A 22524-nucleotide genomic window follows, 5' to 3' on the forward strand; every position below is an offset into this window, starting at 1 on the left:
ACCATCTTCCCAAGTCAAGGCTTTCTGATCCGCTCCACATAAACATTGGGTGCGTTCAGAGTACTACCGTTTGTTGACATAAGTTACCATTGGCAAAATTTGTTACAATTGGTACGACAATGGTACCAATGTTTACCAATAAAATTTACCAAATGGTAGACATTTCTGCAGACAACCTAGAGCTCTGTTAGCTTTGGTAACTCTATTCATGACGTAATCAAAAATGGCAGGCATCGCGTACACACTGAAAGAAACCGATTTTGTATCACATCTTCCCCCTTATAAATTTTCGCAGGCATCAACTAAAGACAATTTCAGACATATTGCTTTTAACATACCCCTGCATAGACGGAAATGGGTTTTAAAAACATCAAGTGTAAGTAATATGGTGTAGCAATCTCCCAGTCTAACCAATTTCATCAGATGATCTATACTCATGATGTTTTACAATTACAAGAGAAAATACATCTTTGTTAGCCAAAGGGTTTCGCATTTATTGACCGAAAACTCTTGCCTAGCGAAGATGGAGAAAATAATCTGCAGGAGAAAGTAATTACATGTAATAGGACTTTAAAATATATTTCTGAACGCACCTTCTTGGTGCAAAATTATCCACAAAGGTGATATCAGCGTTTATCTTTGACATTTCCTACTAATTGATCAGCTAGTGGTATACCAATGGTACCATTGTTGGATTTCTCACCATTTGTAACCCAAACTCGTTCAGAGTACACAAGGATCCAATGGTACCAATGACTTAAATATTTACCATTGGCAAATCGGTGATGGTACCATTGGGTTTACTCTGAACGCACCCAATATGTGGATCGGATCGGATCAGAAAGCCTTGACTTGGGAAGATGAGGATTCACGTGATCAATAAAACTGCATTTTCTCGCGTGAATTTCTTTTTCGGAACTCCTGATAGCATCATATAGTAATAAGAAAACAAATAGCGTTTGTTTTTTTTAAAAGGGGGGGACCGACAGTTATTCTCTGCAGATTAGGCCTATAGTATATGCACGTCTACAAATGTTTATAAAATGTAGACTAAAATTGAAGCAGTTTCGTTCAATCCATGAAATACCGTTGATCAAACCGACCACCATAACATGTAGCCATATCCGATTTTTTTTCTGACGTTTTCGGGATAGGGCTACAATTCCATAGAGTCTCCGTAATGGTGCAAAAGAATTTTATGAATAACTGGTAATAAGCTGTATTACAGTGTAGTTCCAAATGTTGTTTACACCAAAAGGAGTACCAAGTTTGTGCTTGCGCATGTCTAATGAATTAAGGTGTTTATCATTAAACATCATGTACAGAATGCAAAATTCTTCTTATGCTCCGACAGGCTTGTTATCGCGAGATCTCGTAGGTGGATCTACTGAAAAACCTAAACATTGACAATCTGCACAAAAATGTAGTTACTCGAGCCACTCCGACAACGAAAGGAAAATCATTTGGTTGAAGAAAGAATTTATACTCTGTTGTTCGTTTATTAATTTGATATTAAATCTAAACCTTTTTAATACTGACGAAATAGCTTTCTCCTCCGTATTTGTCCATTGATGTAAATACTACCTTATATGGCATATGCAAATAACTTGACAATCGAAAGTTGAAACTTCAGTATATCAAACATGGCGCACAAATATGAATCGAGAAATTGGAATATATCAAAATTGTTGGAAACGGTAGAATAGAACCTCACAAATCGTAAGTTGCAGGTTGTAAATTTATATATTAACTAAAAAACATAGAATACCATTTTATTTACGTAAAGAAAGTCAGCAAATGTTTAGAATGTTCGTAAATGTTGCGGGAGTGAATCACTCCCGACTTTGCATAATTTATACGGAGATGGAGTTGTAGCCCTCTTCTCCCCAAAAATTCGGAGAAGGCTACATTATTGCAGCCCAGGCGAATAATTGTTCATAATTTTCTCCTTAAAAAAATGTCTGATTACTGTGTACAAAGCCCTCTGGTCACCCTATAGGCATCCTAATTATCTCCCTTTAAAATAAGATCACGCCTCAAGAAATAAATCTATGAAGAAATAAAGAATGGATCGTGTAATTTTATCAAAGTTCCAAACAGATGAAACAGAGATCAATCTCATAAATCCTATAAAGAATACAAAATCGAGAACAGGGCACGCATTGACCCCCGGAAATTCCATAGTTGGGATCAGGTGCCCGGGAGTAAGCATCCCGTTGACCGGTCAAACTCGCCGTAAGCTCTTTATTTCGGTCAAAATGGTATGAAACAAACTGCATGACAATTGGTGTGAAATACGTCAGACAGCATTCGACCTTATGACGGATTGTATTTAAAATTGTTTAGAACCCCTACCGAATGCAATATAATACAATTACCCATTCTTTAAAGGGGGATGTAATGGTGCTGTTGCACAGAGTCCACGGTATAAGAGCACCCAACTTTCCATATTTCCTTAAACATGATTGATTCATGGTCTGTCATTGAAATTTTAATTAAAAATAAAATCGATTATGAATTTGTATGGTAAATTATGTAGCACAATGTGCAATGTACAAATTAAAAAAAAATACATTGCAAACAACTTTCATAATAGATCCGTGAGTCAGAGGATGATATTGTTCAAAAGTATTTATTTTGTAATTTTGAATAATCCACTCAAAAGAGCTAATTCATCGGATAAATTAATACACCGATCCCGTATTTATTCTCGTATACAATGTACTTTCATATTTTTCTTACCTTGTTCGTTTTTTTTAATCTGCTGATTGCATAATGCCCAGGTATATTCGCAGTATGGTGTAAGTGCTCTTATCCGTTAAGTTTATTAATTGAAAACGCATATTGCAATTGTGATTGGTTTAATAAAGTTTATCGTTTTCAAATTGGCTGGTTTTAAGGATTCTATGGAATTGTCTAATACTTTACATTGGTAATCGTTTGTTAGTAAATAGTGGAATTATACAAGTAACGTCAATTATCACTTATTAATTATCTGTATTAGTAATACTTGTTCTGCGTGTGTTTAGTTTTTAAATCGAGGCAAGCTACTGACAATGAAGTTGATGGTACAAGGTGCAGCGTTTCAACAATCTCGATTAAAGTAAACTATTCGCAAATTCTATGGTCGTTATAACGATCTAGTTTGCCAATACAACCTACCATTGGGTCAAATGCTGTCTGACGTGTTTCATACCGATTGTTAGACCGTTCGTGGCACACTGATTTTGACTACGAATAACTCCGTTTACCATATCAGGATGTAGGGCTCACGGCGGGTGTGACCGATCGACAGAGAATGCTTACTCCTCCTAGGCACCTGACCCCACCTCTGGTGTGTCCAGGGGTCCGTGTTTGCCCAACTATCTATTTTGTATTGCTTATAGGAGTTGTGAGATTGATCACTGTTCGTAATTATCTTCACCTTCCATCTATAGAATTTAAAATAATTGTAAATGCATTAATTTAAACGATTTTTTTGATTCATCGGGGGAAAGCCTCAAAATTAATTTTATAATCATATTAAAGATTCTTTTGACCAAGTGTTGCATAATTTGATTGATGAGCGGTAAGAACATCTGGGGACTTTTCAGTCATATTTCATTTGATATAAAACATTTTTCTAACTCCGACAAAACACTTCTGTGATGATAAGTTTTTTCCTTTAATTTTTGGACTTTGTAAATCAAAGTTTTGTAGAACTTCATTACTGTACTAAGTTACGAGGGTTGTCTTGGAAAATCATAGCCATTGTGCTCTGCACAAAAAGTAAAAAAAAAAAAAATTAAAATAAAAATTCGCCCAATTTTTCAATATTCAATATGTCATCGATGAGTAAATACATATTATTTTCAGAATGAAATCTCATTACAAAATAGAATTTTACATTGACCTAAACATACAAGTGAACAACTGCGCGAAACACAATACTGTCTGAACGCATGTGTAACATTACATCTATCGTCTCCATAACATTCAGAGGCACACGTTATGGATTTTTAAGAATGAATGACAATTTCGGAAATCGCTGAGCTGTAATCTTTATTTCAGGCAAACAAAGTACAGTTTAGTTTGAACAATTTCAAATGTCAAGGGATATTTAAATCGTTACAGGTTTCCTACTTTTTTCAACTCTCTCTCTCTCTCTCTCTCTCTCTCTCCATGCAATCAGTTACGTTGCTAAATTATACATTGATTGTCTTCATTTATTGAACTAAAACTGATGAATGTAAATTATATGAAAACGAAGCCAACATTTTCCGATCAATGTAAATTATAGGAAAACGAAGCCAACATTTTCCATGGAAAAGAACAGGTTCCTCTCGATTCTACTTAAGCTTTGCACATTTTCTTGGAGAGCATGCAAAATGTATTTTCTCCCTGAATGGACATGAATATTCATTTCAACCAAATTGCAACAATGTCTTTAAAAAGGATTGGAGATTAAAATGTATTTTTATTTCATTTTACATTTCTAATTCAGTGAAACTTAGCTGTTGACTTGTGTGACATACAGTCTGTATAAATGTTCACAGAAAACGATTAAAGTATTATAGTCCCCATGAGGCATCTGGTAAAACTAATCTGATTCTTGAGAGCATTGGCATCATTCTCTGTAATAAATGGCTTTCAGAATGAGAGATCACTCTCATAAATCCTATAAAGACTACAAAATTGAGGGTAGGGCAACCACCAGAGGCGGGATCAGGTGCCTAGAAAAGCATTTCGTTTGATACCTATCACGCTCTAACACCCAAGAATACATTGCCAATCTGATAGAGAAATTGAACACAATAGAGAGAAACAAGATGTGTTTGTGAAACACAAATGCCCCCGATAATGGCCATTTCCGAAGATGGCCAAGGTCACAAGGACAAATATCTTTGTACCAGTAGAAAGATCTTCTCACAAGAAATGCTCATGTACAATATGAAAACTCTAATATATACCATTTAGAAGTTATGACCAATGTCAATTCTTATTAGAAGTAGGTCAAATGTCAAGGTCAAAAAGTTTAGTACCAACGGAAAGGTCTTGTCACAAGGAATACTCATGTGAAATATCAAAGCTCTATCACTTACTGTTCAAAAGTTATAAGCAAGGTTAATTTTTTTTTTAGAAAAGTAGGTCAAACTCCAAGGTCAAGGTCACAGGGTCAAAATGTTGGTACCCACGAAAAGGTCTTGTCACAAGGAATATTCATGTGAAATATCAAAGCTCTATCATTTACTGTTCAAAAGGTATTAGCAAGGTTAAAGTTTCAGACAGAATGACAGACAGAACAAAAACAATATGCCCCCCCCCCCCCGATCTTCGATCTCGGGGGCATAAAAACCCAAGAGAAGAATAGAATTGGGTACGATAAAATACAACAGCGCTCAAGTTCAAACACCAAGTTGAGGCGTTTTTAAAAGTTATAAAACGAGCCCCAGAGAAAAAGTGGAACCTAATTGGTAAGGGTCTCAAAACATATACCATAGGTAAATCAGGTTACGGTTGGTTGTATATTGTTTAACGTCCCGCTCGAGAATGGAGACACCACCATTGCCGTTGAAGGGTGTAAACTTTGGCCTATGCTCAACACTTGCGGCCTTCGAGCAGGGAGGGGAACAGGGCTTTGGATTTGGCTGTTTCATGCGAAGGACCGCCCCATTTAGTCGTCTCTTACGACAAGCAAGAGGTACTGAGGACCTATTCTAACCCGGAACTCCACAGGATACGGAAGTTATGGAAATCCAAAAGGAGTTGTAAACAGTGAAAGGTGAAGATAACGAACAGTGATCAATCTCATAACTCCTATAAGGAATACAAAATAGAAAGTTGGGCGAACACGGACCCCTGGACATACCAGAGGTGGTATCAGGTGCATAGGAGAAGTAAACATCCCCTGTCGGCCGGTCATACCCATCGTGAGCCCCATATTTTGATCAGGTAAACGAAGTAATCTGTAGTCAAAATCAGTGTATAAAGATATAACGCAGTGCATGATAGAATATAAATAGCGATTACAGAACACGGTAAGAAAGAAATGAATATACATGTACATAATTATTAGTTGATGATAATACATGTATTAAGACTACTGTGAGATTTGTAGCTTCTATCGCCGTTCGATCCTGTCACGGTAGTTTAGTGGTAGAGCCTTCACCGAAAGGTTGAGAGTTCGAATTATGACCGAGTCATACTTAAGAAGTAAACATAGGTAGTGAGTGCTCTATATGATATGACCTTAAAAAAACATAGGTCCCTTGTCGCGGCAGGTGTTGTCACATTAAAGAACCCTCACTGCTACGGCACTGGGCGTTAATGATAGGTCTAAATTTGTGGTATTTCGCATGTAGTTGATGACGTCTCAATATGAGTGAAAAATTCTTGAAGGGACGTAAAAACAACCAAACTACCACTGCATGTATGTCATTCCTCTGTATTATGCGAAGGCATTTTGTTTTGGGTTTTTTCTTTTTCAAAGCAAGTTTTGTTCCGTCTGTAACAAACTCAAATGCCTTATTGACGATTACCAAATATGAGGAGTGAAGCAAAGTCGTAATCGAGATCAAAATATCCCTTCGTTCCCTGTAGTGACGTTGTGATAACTTCCGGTTTCACATTCGTCATTTTCCCTTATGTTCTCGGAGGTCACGTGATACCTGGGTACTATATAAGCCGAAACAATCGGGATGATGAGTATTCAGTGTCTGACGACAGGGGTGAAAGGTAGCCAGAAAAGAATAAGGTTTTGTAGGTATAAACTAAATAAAGTCTTACTTGCTTGAAATAGGCTTTCGAGACTTTGAGTATATAAATATATACTGTTTAGCTGGCTTGTATACTGAAGTGAAGCTAGGGCGCTTTAGTCCCCGAAAATGTATGTAAATACTTGTAATTTAAATCTGTGATTGAGAAATATGTTTTGCTGATTTATTCAGGTATAATAGCCGAATCCCAAAACGAACCCAGAAACGTTACAGGAATGCATCATAAATCTTATACTGGCCTTTTCATTTACCAAACCAATAGGATGTCTAAACTGCTGACATTTATTGAATATACTCGCAGGTCATACAATATAAATGAAAATTTTGATAAAATCCATCCATTAGTGTATGTAGGGACTGGAATGCCTATCATTATCTGCGACAATCCTCGTAGAAGTTTCCCCACATACAAAACAACTGGTCAAAGCTTTCAATTTAAACGCGTAGAGTATTCTGATGTTTATTCATCATTCATGTAATGTTACAAGGTTGACAAGCGCCATAGCACAGGGCAACATGTATGTAGCATTACACTCGAGATCCTTTGTTTCAATCAACATAAATCGATGATGAATACTATCAACAGATCCCGCAGCATGACACTTTCTTTCTATTCAGTTAAGAGTGGATTCTTCTTTTTCTTATTGGAGGCGTTGAGATTTTTTTGAACTATAGAATGTATACATTTCTTTGACTCAGAGAAATGCGAGTGTCGCGGTTCTCGTTTTTGTGTCAAGGTCATTTCAAGGTCACACTCTTTTCAAATCAACGTATATATTGTATATGCTTGTGATTCATTGTATTTTGTTTTAATCTGCAGTAGAATCGTCATGTATTTCTGTTTGCATAGCAAAATCAATAAACACCGGCAAACTTAATATGATAGACCGAATTTCTTCTGATAAATTTAGATTTTTGCATATTAATAATTATTTCTGTCATACGTCTACTGTTTAGATTTTTAATAATACTGCTTCAATTAGATATGCAATGACATTAGCATAAAGTAGGGGTGTTGGATCATATAAGAAAGAGAATGTTTTTCTTTCTTAACTTTAAATTAGGAGTTTTACACTGACCTCCAGAGAGGTTCAAAGTGCAAGATATCATACAAATTTACTATACCCTTTTACTTTCGTCAGATACGACTTATGTTTTAAAGGCATTATCTTGTTTTGATTTTTGTTTTAATGCAGAAAGTCAGTACTCCCACATTTTTCAAATGAGAGAATAAAGTGACATTTTACTACGCCGATGATTCACCGAAAATATAGTCCCCAATAATTGAAGTTCTTCATACACCATAATTGTCACAACTGTGGGTACGAAGGAGCAATGTGTCTCCATGAACTCATAGATTATTGAAGAAAATACACACGCATATGGCGCTTTATAGTAAAGAAAAATTTGAATATTGAGTTACCAGTGAGATACAACACTCACAATTCTTTGTTAAGTAAACAAGTCTGGTGTCATGATTTTGTTTACATATAGATTGCTCAATAGAAAATAGCATGTTTAAAACGAAATGAGATGTGCTAAACACTAGAAACTATTTAATTGTGTTCAGAATTAACTTGTAAATTAAAAAATCTGCTTTATTTAAACGAAACTTTCACTAGCCTATTTAACCTATGTAAACAAAAATATGACACGAGCCTGTTTACGTAACAAAGAATTATGAGCTCTGTATCTCCAATGTACGTCAACAACTGACATTCAAATTTTTGCTAACCATTTATTAGAAATACCATAGTTAAGCATTCTAAACATTAAAAATGGAAAAATAGAGTTAGAAAATGTTCAGCTCAAATCATGTCCATGTTCCTTTAAGAAATAAATTTCAAGTTTGAAAATACATGAGGGTATGAACTGCATCGCTTCCCATGGTATACTTTTCATGAACTTCTTTCTTTCATTTCTGTCGGAATTCCCAGCCGTTAAAATAGACGTAATATATTCATCAAGATTCATACGCTTATTTTTCACAACTACATCGCATTCATGAGGAAAAGGCTTATCATTACAATTGCTAAAGATATCAGAAGCAAAAACATCGGAAATGTAATTATGTATGAGTATCCTGGTGTTTTTATTGCTATTTTGCAGCTGCTGGTTTGCTCTCCATTATGCACTGTTTCAGTCGTCTGATAGCATCCAGGTAGCAGGTTTTAAGACAGGTTAATTTGCCTCTGGGAAGTGTGTTGCAGGACGTGTAGCAAAGAATCAATCTATCACGTGATCTCTGCGCGCATTGCATCTCTGAATCACAATCGCATCGAGTTGTTATGACAACCAGTGACAAGACCGTCAAATATAGGAAAGCAGGTGCTGTCATCTGTAAACAAAGATATATGTCGCAATGAAATTCTAGTACAGAATGTAGCAAATGTATATATATATATATATATATATATATATATATATATATATATACACACACACACACATATGTGATATAATAATAGTTATACTGTAGCACATGTGTATATATACTATATATGTGATATAACAATAGTTATTATGTAGCACATGTGAATATATGTTTGCCCTACTATCTATTTTGTATTACTTGTGGGAGTTATGAGATTGATCACTGTTCGTTATCTTCACATTTCACCAGCCTGTTGTGTCTTAAAAGAAGCCATTATCTATTATGTATCAAGGGGTTCTCCAGTTTTCTGTACTTTTTAGATAACGAAAAGGCGTGTGATAGAATATGGCATAATCGCCTTTTATTTAAGCTGCATACTCTTGGAATATATCGTAGAATATGGAAAATTTTCAAATACTGGTACGGTGGCAATAAATGTTTTGTATCGTTTGCTGGAATGAATTCATCATTATACAATATTTCACTTGTAAGGTGTTGGCCAAGGAAGGGTCCTTAGTGTTTTTATGTTCCTTGTATATATATATATATATAGACGATCTCTTAAATAATATTTGTAAACTCAACTATGGGTTATTGTTGGATGATATACGTATACCAAGTATAGTGTTAGCAGATGACACTGTTTTGCTGAGTCTGTTGATTATTGTAGAGCGTTATGGAGACTTCATTACAATCCATGTGAAAGTGTTTATTATAGTTTTTAATAAGTCTTTCATTTGTAATATATGAAATGAAATTATTTAATGATCATATACCATACCGTGATAGTATCATACATGTAGGTTGTCTGCTTCAAGCAAACATGAAATGTGACAAATTGACAGATCGTGCGTGCAAGGCTGCAAGAATTAAAATACATTCCTTGTATACAATTGGTGTGAACAGTTTTCAGATTCATCCTATAGTTTCAGCTAAAATTTGGAAAAGGATTGTGTTACCGTCGGCATTCTATTCTTGTGAGCTATGGAGAGCATTATCTAAAGAAGATCTGAACAAAATTGAATATTGACATTTTTCTAGAATAATACAAGGATGTTCAAAGTATTGTCCATCTCTTTCGTGCATTGCAAACCTAGGTTTGTGGACTATGGAAGGATATATTAATAAATGTCGTTTACTATTTTTCGGTAGACTGCATAGAGCAGATCAAAACTCTAGTCTACTCGCAATAAAGTATATAGATTTATCTCAGATATGTTTATGTTGCTGAAAAGTTTCTTGTGACAAACATTATTACTGATACTCTGGCAAAATACGAAATGTGTAATGTATTTTCTGACCATGCTGATATTGTTTTTGATAAACAATTATTCCCAAAATTAGTTTTTAAAAGTGTATTTCTAGTAGAAGAAAGAAAGTGACATAATGCAATATCACAATGTCAACATATGTCGCTGTACATATGAAAATTCATAGTAAATTAAGACCAAGTCATATCTGGTGTATCCTTATTGAAAATCCTGGTCAACGATTGTCTATTAATTGTCTCTTGTAACTTCCTTCTATGAAAACAATTTCAAAAGAATGTACTTTGTGAGGTAAGAATGTTTCAAATTATAACATACATATAATATTCAGTTGCTTCAATGTTTTATCAGAAAGAGAACTTCTACTAGAAAATATATTAGATATGTTAGACCTTGAAGAATATGTTAATTTTTAGAACCAAAGTATTGAGACACAGTATCTTTCTCTTTTGGGATGCATCGATGGTACTAACACTGGGAATTTGTCTCCTGATACATGGAAAAAGGTAACTCAAATTGTTTCAAATTATGTTTTCATATTGAAAAAAATTCTTTATGTTTGATTGTCGTAAAATGTAACTTGGTACATATCTAATTATGTTTGTTTGTTCTTTATGTTTGATTGTCGTAAAATGTAACTTGGTACATATCTAATTATGTTTGTTTGTTCTTTATGTTTGATTGTCGTAAAATGTAACTTGGTACATATCTAATGATGTTTGTTTGTTCCTGTTCATATTCTATTGTATAATGTTCTAGTTGTCAATTACTCATAACTCTCCATTACTTTGGAGGAAATAGAGAATATCTTATCTTATACAGTCTACTATTCCACAGTTCGTGTAAAGCTGTACATGTAATTATGTAGAATCTTGTGGATTAATAGATAAATTGATGCTTGAAATTTGCGCTTTCTTTAAATCTATGTGGCATTTTTAACTCTTTGGACGTGTGTACAACAAAATAAAAGATAGTACGTATGTAGCTGCGATGTTTAACTGAACGTAAAACGTAATATAAAAAGACAAGGAAAACGGTCAATCATGAGCACGGTACAGAATGTGCAGTTGAATTGATATGATTTGTTAATATTCGTATAATAATAGTAGTGACTATTCTTGCCCTTTTCACCAGCGTTCAATTTTACAGCGAGAACATGTCAGGAAAGGTAACTCTTGTTGACAAAATACACCTTAATCATAAAATGGCAAAATGCGGGTTTAATTGTCAAAAGAGGTCAAACAGACTACTTACCTTGAAGAAATATATATGTGAACTAAACTGATAAACCAGCACCAGGAATAATTCAGTAGCACAGCTGTTTCAATGGTGACACACGTGTGTGAGAAGTCATCGTTTATCAAACAATTCGTTCGGTAATGTATCAATCAAAAGTGGACATAATTTATTATTGTCTTTCATTTTATCAATATAGCCTTTGATGGAATTTAAATTGACGCTGTACTGAAGCATTGCCTTTCATTCATAATAAAAAGATCTAACATAAAGACCAATAATTGTTTTTACTGATTGTAGAAGAAAACAATTAAACATCACAAAATAAAACGAGAAACTGAGCAGCGTGTTCATTCATACCATAAAACTATACACTGCACATCTATGTATTCCGATAAATAATCAAAATATTAACACCACGAAGTTTAAAGGAACGTGAAGCGGCCAGTCGCGATCGATTGCCAGTGGCCAGATAGCTCAGTTGTTAGAGCCCCTGACTGGAGATTTAAAGGGGAGCATGGACACGATTGAGCTGAAAATTTTATTTTTACCATTTCTATTGTTTAGAATGCTTAACTGAAGTATTCCTAATGGTCAACCAAAATTTGAATATCAGTTTTTGAGCTACAAAATGAAACACAGCACTTCTGATATTTAAACGAACCTAAACCTACATATAAACAAAAACATAGCACGAGCCTGGTTTATATAACAAAGAATTGTGAACTCTGTGTCTCCCGTGTACCTCGAGAATTGTCATTCAAATTATTGCTGACCATTAGAAATACCTTATTTAAGTATTCTGAACATTTAAAAATGGAAAACTAAAATTTGAAATTTTTTTTGCACAAATCGTGTATCCGAGTTTCAATCCGTTGCATTTCCTCCCTTCCTGTTACAAAATTATGTGGTAAAAGGATTTGTGTGAATACCACAGAGATAAAAGAGAGTCATTAATCCTTAAATATTTTAAACATTTCCCTTATCTACTATGAAATTAATCAATTGCATGCAGTTTCAAAATAAAGTCGTTGTGAGCATTGATAAAACAAATTCGTCGAGGATTATATTATAAATATTGTTCATGTTCGTCAAACATTTTCCTTATTTGCTATGAAATTCATCCATTGCATGCTGTTTCCAAATAACATCGTTGTGAACATGGATGAAACAAATCCTATGAGAGCTCTTTTATAGATATCGCAACTATAAATGTTCAAAGTGAAGAAATGCATTTTTATTTTAGATTCCCTAGCTTTCCAAGTATTTCCGACTGCGTCCCAAGAATTCTCCTTTTGAAAGTGAATTTATTGATTTATAAAACTGTTTAAAACGAATACAATATTTGTCAGTAATCTCTATTTTCATTTAAGAAGCTTTCAAAAACAAAATTTACTTTTTATATTTACACTCTGCTTGTTTCGTAATTCCCAGCTTTTAAAATAAAGCTGTCATATTTTTATTTTACAAAAAAACATTTGCATTATGGCTATCAAGTAGCTCTGTATTCATACGCGCATTATTTACAAATGCAGTGCTTTCATGAGAAAATGCATATCATTACAATGGTTGTAAAGGTTTCAAAGACAAAAACATTGCAAAATTAGATATCAAGAAATGATGATCCGGTAATGGTCATCACTTATACTGTAGCACTGAGATTTCCCCACCCAGTGAAACACGACGAATGTTTTAGTTTATCGCAGAAAAGGCATAAATTATATAAATATCTAAAGTTAAATGCTGAGCGTGTGATATCCCGCTACTTAATCATTTCACTAAGATATCATTTCATATTGAATTCTTGTTAAATCCACGAAGTTTACAACTCTCACCACTGTACATCCCTGTCATAGCCTACTTGTGTAGCACTGACATGTCCTGACCTTACTTGTCGTGAATTTTCCTGACATTTCCTGGGGTATTCCCGACATATCCAGGGGTATTCCTGACATTTCCTGGGGTATTCCTGACATGCCCTGGGGTATTCCTGACATGTCATGGGGTATTCCCGACATACCCTGGGGTATTCCTGAAATGTCCTGGGGTACAGTGTATTCCCGACATGTCCTGGGGGTATTCCTGACATGTCCAGAGGTATTGTTGATATATCCTGGGGGTATTTCTGAAATATACTGGGTTATTCCTGACATGTCCTGAGGTATTCCTGACATGTCCTGGGGGTATTCCTGACATATCAGGGGTGTATTCCTGACATGTCCTGGGGTATTTCTGACATGTCCTGGAGTATTCCTCACATGTCCTGGGGGTATTTTTGACATGTTCTGGGGTATTCCTGACATATCCTGGGGGTATTCCTAACATATCTTGGGGTATTCCTCACATGTCCTGGGGGTATTCCTGACATGTCATGGGGGTACATGTATTCCTCACATGTCCTGGGGGTATTACTGATATGTCCTGGGGTATTCTTGATATGTCATGACTTTTTCTTGAATTGTCGTTTATTCTAACATGTCCTGAGTTTTCCTGACACGTCCTGATTTCCCTGGAGGTTTTTTTTTCCCTGACCTACGTCTACCGTCATTACAGACATCCGCTTTCAGATCATGTCGGAATGACCCGTGACTTTTAATTTTAATTTGGGGAAGGAACAGTCACTACCTATGTTAAACGTCTGACGCGGCGAGATCGAGAATTGAACTCCCGACTGCGAAGCTAGCGCACTAACCGCTAGGCTAGGTGTGTCACTGTATATGGTGTCGTTTGGCACTTATTGTTGTCGGCAACGATATGTACATGCACATACCCTCACGGTACATATTGTTGTCCGTCGGCCTATATTGTACATGTTCATATTGTTGACGACGACAATATGTGCCGAGACCACCCTTTTTTGTCAATTTAAAATAAGACGGTAAAGACGACAAAACGTATCGACAAAAATCATTACAATTATCAAAATGACCCACATATCTCGAGTATAAATGAAACTTATTGAAATAAGTTTGGATTCTTTTTTTTTTTTTAATTTTTTTTACAAATCCAGACTATATACACGTCAGATGTTTCTATTACTTCTCCTTTTTTTATCCTATATCCATCATAGATTCATTATGTACTGGTTAATTAAGATATTGCATACGCGCAAGGTTTTTAAGTCACATATTACCACGACCATAAGAGCATGATTTATCAGAATGGTTTCGTGTTGCATTATTTAAGTGCTATAAGAAAAAATGTTTGTGAATGTTTTTTCCTCACACTTGGTGAAATCTTAGTATAGGAAACCCTCAATACAAATATGTCCAAATCATAGAAGGGAGGTGTATCTTGTTGTAGGGAATTATGGGAACGGAAGAATTACCTCCCTGAAAACTAGTGAAACCTGACTAAATTACATCATAATCCTGTTAAACATTATACATCTGAAATCCACACAGATTACAGAGAATGGATGTCCTTTTAATACGTCTTCAGTACTTTTTCAGATTTTGTAGTTTATACAAAAATATTACAATAATCAGTAATACATGAAAATTACTACGTAACATACTCTTGTTTGTAACATATTTGTCTAATATATTTTTTAAAAAAAAATATGTTTGTGACTTTTTAAAAACAAAGAACATTAAGTGATATATGTTTATGTGCTTAATACGTCGTAGGAATACAAAGTACTGCTCAAGCTGACCTTAGTGATGAACTACATGTAGAGCTACATTGGTCTTCGTGCAATCTCACCATATAGCTGCTTTTTATTGTCATAAATACTTGCACGGTACCTCATTTCTCTATCAATAATAATTCTTGTAATAATAATAAGAATGATGCATATCAAATTCATTCTGAGAGGGAACGGAGTTTACCTCAGTAGCTAGTAAATGAAGATAGTCAACAATATGATGTGGAATCTGACATAATATATCTTGATCACGTGATCAGTGCGATAATTCCACCTGCTACATGAATGTACATAATTATACATCTATATTTGTCATATCTGATAATTGTGACGATTCTGCACTTCGCGATACGAATGACATCACAAACCCATATCATAAATTATATCAGACCGGCGTGAAAAAATACAAATCAATCCAAAAATTACGTATTTGCTCGTAATAATCAGGGTATCAAAGTTTTTACCATGGTAAATCAATGCATGGTGGTTTTTACTGTATTAAGTCAACTCATCAACGTTTTTTTTTTTACCAGTAATTAATCAATGTTAGGCTATGCATAAAATATTCCTTGATCTACCTTTCAAATGAAAAAAAAAAACAGTAAAAAGAATACTATTCAATACAATCAGCTCTCGGAGTCCGGTTATCTAAAAATAAATCTCCCCTTAAAACACATCTGTGACACTGTGTGTACGCATAATATCTAAGTAGTATATGATAAATAGAATACCTCATGCCAAAATCCGCACCATATGTCACATCAGCCGTCGACATACGGCATAGACGGTAATCTTCATGGATGGTTCAAACGTTACCTTGACAAGAGAACACAAAAGGTACAATATAGAGATGCTCTTTTAAGCATTAAACCACTGTATGCTGGTGTCCCTCAAGGATCCGTATTAGGACCTTTGCTATTTTTGATATATGTCAACGATATTGTAGATAAAATGTTATTATTCTGCAGATTATTTGCAGATGACAATTCGTTTCAAAACACTTGTGATTATTCACAAACTCTAGAAAACAATCTAAATCATGACTTGCATGGGCTAAATATGAAAAAGAAGAACTTGATACATTGCCAGAATGGATTAAAAGTATAAGAGGAATATTAAAATCCCGCATTAGACATATTAAAACAAAAGTACGTACCATCTATCCTTCTGTGTTTAGTAAACCAAAAGTGATAAAAGAATTAGATAGGTTACATGAGGAATATGTTTTGGTTCCAGCTGGCAAAGCTTGTAACAACATTGTCTTTGTTTGTCAGGCTCATTATTACAACTTTTGGTAATCTTACTTATACTCCAACTGCCCTTTCAAAAGATAAAATTGTTCAAAACCATGCTTCAGTATTAGACACATTTAATATCCAGTCAATGGGTCGAATGAATATGAATTACTGTACCTATACTGGATTCCTAAACTACATTTAAAAAAACCTAACAAACAAACGATACATTGCTGGATCCAGTAAGTGCTCTACCAATCCCCTATTTTTGCTCCTCACGAAAATATTAACAGCTGTGAAGGAGAAACTTCAAACTTACTGTGCGACTACATATGCCAGAAGTGGTGTAAATCAAATGTGGATTCTAAAAAATTCTAAAGAACTTTTAGTAAACTTGAAATCGCAAAACTTGTTTCAAATCAACAACATTAAAACCTATTACTTTTCAACACTTTACACGACCATTCCTCACGATAAATTAAAGACTAGACTTTTTGACATCGTAAACAGTTGCTTTTTCAACAAATATGGAAAACGGAAATATTCATATCTAGTGATCAGTCATCCAGAAAATTACTTTGTTAAACACCACTCTGATTCCACGCACAAGTACTCTGAAGTTGAAATAAAAGATATGCTAGAGTTCCTCATTAAGGTCTTCCGTAGCAACGGAAGACCTTCTACTTATTGTGCTGGTTAAGATTATTCTTATTCTTCTTCTTCTTTTTTTTTTCCTAGACGCTAACTTTGAAGCTTCATATCTCGCTCATTCCTCAACCGAATTTGCTCAAATTTTCAGCTTTAATACATTTTACTAAAGACTTTCAAAATACTTTTAAACATTTTAGATATTCTCTTCCGCTTGCGAGTTATTTCCCTTTTAGTGAAATTTTAGGGGCTTTGGTTTCCAGATAAAGGCTCCGAGACTATAATAATTGGAGCAGAGAAAACACTGAGTTGGTAAAGTAGAAGCATTGTAGTTGTGCACATCATATTTTGTTTTTTGATTTCGCCATTTAAAATGGCGATAGAGAGGGGTCAAAAATCAGGACGCCTGAAAGAGCGAAAATTTGCACATAATTTCCTTTGTATCTTTTAAACTAAAAATATTTTGTTAAGACATGTAAAATAAAAGTTATGTAGAATTTCAAGAGCTTTTATTTGACACCAGTAAAAAGGGGCTGGCCCCTTAAATTAGGGATCTACGGCCCCTAAATGTTTTCGCTTTATAGCTCAAAAACGGCAAAGAATTCGATATGGCTTCCGATGGAAAAGTTGTTCTTTAACATCTTATTTATCTCATGAAATTGTTATTTTGTTCGAATCTTGTGTTATATTAGAGTAAAAAGCTATACCCGTAAACAAGTAGCCATTTTCATTTGGCAAGTGAGCGAGAACTCTTCATGCGTATAACTGAAATAAACTTGCTAAAAATAACATATCTGACTACAATAGATACTAATATTCATTTTAAATAAGGTTTTTAACATGCTCTGTGGTTCAAATACAAATTATTTAGTGATACATTTCTCTTTTTCTTTCGTTTTAACATAAACAAACCTTCAACAACAACAAAAGGAGAGAGATAAATTATCTTTTATTTGTTTCATATTAGAATTAAAATAAGTAATATACATAAAAATAAAACGTTCAAACGTAAAATAAATCATGGTCAATAACTGCAAGCTGTTTACATTCTTCAAGGTCAGCGTTGTTTATACAGTTATGTAACCCAACTCTCGCCTCGCTCGCAGGTGGCCAGAGTGACAAGCTTGCATAATCAAAACAAAAACATCGAAGCTAACTCGGCTTTCGTCCATCGCATAAATAAACACATCAATTACTGGAAAATTATGTTTGAAATCATTTTGAATCCTTTTACATTATATCATACTTAATTAACAATTATATTATGTTTTATTTCAATTATAAAGTAATTGTAAAGATGCTACCGCAAACATTTCGAGTTAGTGATCAATGGACCTCATAATATTTGTGTCAAGTTATACATACATTTAAAAAAACCTACACAATTTTCCTGATTATTTATCGGGTTGTCATTTTCCTCACAATAAGTTTACGGTAAGGGTATGTGACGTTTCTAATTGTCAGAAAAAATCGTACTAAATAAAATGAAGTAGTTTTAAGTTTTATTAACTTATAATTGTCTGCATACAGAAGGATTTATTTGTCGGTTCATTTCATTTCATCTAAATACAATCATGCGTGCAAGTAGATGCGGTTTTTATAAGTGAAATGAAAAAGGCAAGAGCGCCCCAAATATATATATATACATCTCAAGCGTCTTATTGTGTTTAATTTTGGAGATTCATCACATGTGGACAAGCAATCTGTGATTTAACTCAACTTTAGCCAGTTGATACACAAGCTTTCTGCATTCTCTACAAAGTGAAAAAAATGGATCCTTTTTGTAAGCATAACAAATAATTTATAAACTTTATTTTTTAAATCACGGGTTCTTATCATGATTATACCAACTCTAAACATGTATAGAAAATCATCAGAAATCCACATCGAATCAGTCTCATTTCATTCAGTCATTAACTGCAAGCATTTTACATACACACCGGGGTTTGTTCTTGTTTACAATTACGTAACCCATGGCTCGATTGCCCGAGTTCGGAGCCATCGCATGTGTACCAGCGATCAGCGGCAATACATGTACACACAAAAACATTACCGTTTTAATGTAATTTGCAAACACAACGATTTACAGAAAATTATGTTTTTAATAAAATCGGATTTTTCAAATGATTGGTGGAAGGACAGGAAGTTCCAGTTCCCACCCTCCAATATTTTTGCCAACATATGCTTGACAGTATACAATACAGATCGTTAATTTACGGTCATGCCCTTTCCAGGCACGTAAAACCCGGGGGGGGGGCCAGGAAACCTAACGTTTTACTGTTAATTTACTATGAAAATGGTCATTGGAAGGCCTGTTGCCCCCCCCCCCCCACTTTTGTAGTGAAATGCGCTAATGTTATGTAAAGAACAAATTTTTAGGTGTACAGAAAAGTTGGAACCTACCCCACCCCACCCCACCCCCCACCCCCCCCGAAATAGGATTTTTGACTTTGGGAAATTGTCCTCCGTTTTCATTCTTTTTTTTTTTTTTTTTTTTTTTTTTTGCTTGTCAAAGATTTTTTGGTAAGTGGAATTTTTTTTTCTGGCTGCCCCCCCCCCCCACTTTCAAAAACGATGTTACGTGCCTGCTTTCAATCTGCCTTATGTCTACCTCTTTTGTTTTTACCTATTGAGGATTTTCTGTTTGGTTGCCTGCCTCTAACTATATTGCATTTAGATTTCATACTTACAACAGATTTTCATGTTAATTGAGGCTGCATTAGGACCTGACCCAAGGACATATGGTCAAGTTCAAGGTTTTTATGTCACACAGCTCCGACGGAAGACCTCTCGTTGCTTTGCAACGAGCTTTGCTCTAGTTGACAATATATTCGTGGTCTTTGGTGATCAGGTCTTCCAACAGTCTGTTGGAATTCCCATCGGAAAGAATTGTGCTCTTTTGTTAGCTGACCTATTGTTATATACATATGAAGCAGAATTTATTCAAAAACTTCTACGTGAGAAGGAACAATTTCTTGCTGTTGCCTCCAATTCGACAATTAAAAAAATCGACGACGTTTTATCTATCAACAATATTATTAATAACTTTCATTCATATGTCGATTCGATATATCCCTGTGAGCTCGAAATAAAAGACACCATAGAGTCGTCCACTTCTGATTCATATTTAGATATTTTATTGAAAGTACAGTAGATATTAACGGCAAATTAACAACTCCACTTTATGACAAATAGGATGATTTCAGCTTCTCCGTCAACTTCCCATATTTATGTAGCAATATTCCATTATCAACTGCATATGGTGTTTATATCTCTAAACTGATTCGATACGCAAGAGCTTGTTCTACGTATGGTCAGTTTTTAAATTGAGGCAAGCTACTGACAAACGAGTTGATGGCACAGGGTTTCAACGGTCTTGTTTAAAGTCAGCATTTCGCAAATTCTATGATCGTTATAACAATCTAGTTTGCCGATACAACCTAGTATTGGGTCAAATGCTGTCTGACGTGTTTCATACCGATTGTTAGACCGTTCTTGGTACACTGATTTTGACTACCGATAACTCCGTTTACCTGATCAAGATATAAGGCTTACAGCGAGTGTGACCGGTCGACAGGGGATGCTTACTCCTCCTAGGCACCTAATCCCACCTCTGGTTTGTCCAGGGATCCGTGTTTGCCCAACTAGCTATTTTGTATTGCTTATAGGAGGTATGAGATTGATCTCTGTTTGATAGCTTCACCTTTCATCGATCAGAAATTTGGTTGAAAAAAATGGTTACTGTAATTTAATCCACAAAAAACCACAGTACTTTCGTTAAAATCCTTAAATTTTGATTGTGCAATGAAAATGTTCTTCCCATCAGAGGACGACATGTTGATATGGCTCATTCCTTCAGAGTGAATGAACATAAAACCTCCAGTACAAGATTACTTATCTGACACTGTCCAATAAGTGAACAAAAGAAACAGACTTCTACGCAAGACTGGTTATATTGTCAGACTATTCAAAAATAGCTTTATTCATAATTATCATGCAATGGGTTTACCTGAGTCTGTCCATTCTTAGAACAAAAGATGTAATGTTTCAAGTAGGATATAAGCCTAAAACTGTCCATTGTGTGAGAGAAAGAACTGATCTCGGCACTACGGGCCTCATCAGTTCTTTCTCTCACAGAATGGACAGTTTTGGGCTTATATCTATTACTTAAAACATTTTTGTTACGCAATCCTTTGTCTTTTTTTGGTATTTATATAGAAAAAAGTCCACTTGTAGTTAAAAGGTTACCTTTAGGTGTCCAATAAGTTGACAATTGCTGTCCATTATCTTTAATTAAAAAAAACAGATACAGTACGGTTTTAAAAATAATGGACAGTAATTGTCAACCTATTGGACAGTGCCAGGTAAACACAATAACTTATTAGACGTCCACAGGTAAACTAAAATAAGAGAAAGACAATACATTTTTTAAAGAGATACAAATTCAATTTTAAATTCCATACAATTAAGAATCAACACAGATATCGGAAAAATCACTACTCATTACACTAAAATCTTATTTAAAACACCTCTTGTGAAATATGATTTCACCATCGAAAGAGTGATACAAGGTTAAGCTCTCAATTATTTTATGATTTTTTGAGATTTTTCCCGGAATAATAAAAAAGGTGATTTGTTTGCAAATAAGAGATTTTTAGTGCAAATTGTGTTGTGATTTGGTGCATGATATAAATATCCGATAAAACATGCCTGAAAAATTCAGGTATAAACGTTATAATCTTTAAGAAAAAATATTGATGAAAATTGAAAACGTTGTTTGTTAATAGTTTTTAAATCTACGGATAAAATCTTCAAAAAGCATGTCAGTTATTATTATTATTATTATTATTATTATATTCATTCAGGCAAAGCATCAAATAAATTACAAATCTTAATCATATATATTGTAAAATACATTAATAATGTCAATTAGGGATCACAAATTAATTTTTGGCTCATTGCTATCACATGTACGCAATAGCACTCCAGATATTATCACATCTATAGCCACCAACATCATTATCAAAATACATGCTTATCACAGTACCAGGTCTTATCACAGACAATATAAAGTATATACTTTAATTCAATTTTTGCCCAGGATAACCCATGAAAGCAACTTATAAATCTTGCTTATTTCCAATATTATTTCTAAGATATTATAAGTTGATTTTAGATTATGTATGACTAAGACAGCAGACAAAAATAAGATTGAACATTAGATGATTTTCCTAGCCCAAATTAAGTAAAATTATGTACATTGTTTGATTATATATTGATAAAAAATATTTTTTTTAATGTATCACTATACACCATAAAAAACATATATAAATGCTGTCTTCCCTCCTACGAGCTTCTTCTG

The 22524-nt window shown here is 34.4% G+C and overlaps 1 long non-coding RNA gene across 1 annotated transcript in view; it reads right to left on the reverse strand.

Annotated features, from left to right (window-relative positions):
- Nucleotides 1-2765, reverse strand: part of LOC125651405 (uncharacterized) — a 7735-nt gene extending 4970 nt beyond the window's left edge. Inside the window, exon 1 of the long non-coding RNA XR_007361235.2 lies at nt 2743-2765. This is a non-coding gene — a long non-coding RNA (uncharacterized LOC125651405). The remainder of the gene's footprint in view (nt 1-2742) is intronic.
- Nucleotides 2766-22524: the final 19759 nt, after the last annotated feature.

Source organism: Ostrea edulis, chromosome 5, assembly GCF_947568905.1.
Source record: "Ostrea edulis chromosome 5, xbOstEdul1.1, whole genome shotgun sequence".
Classification (NCBI taxonomy): Eukaryota; Metazoa; Mollusca; class Bivalvia; order Ostreida; family Ostreidae; genus Ostrea; species Ostrea edulis.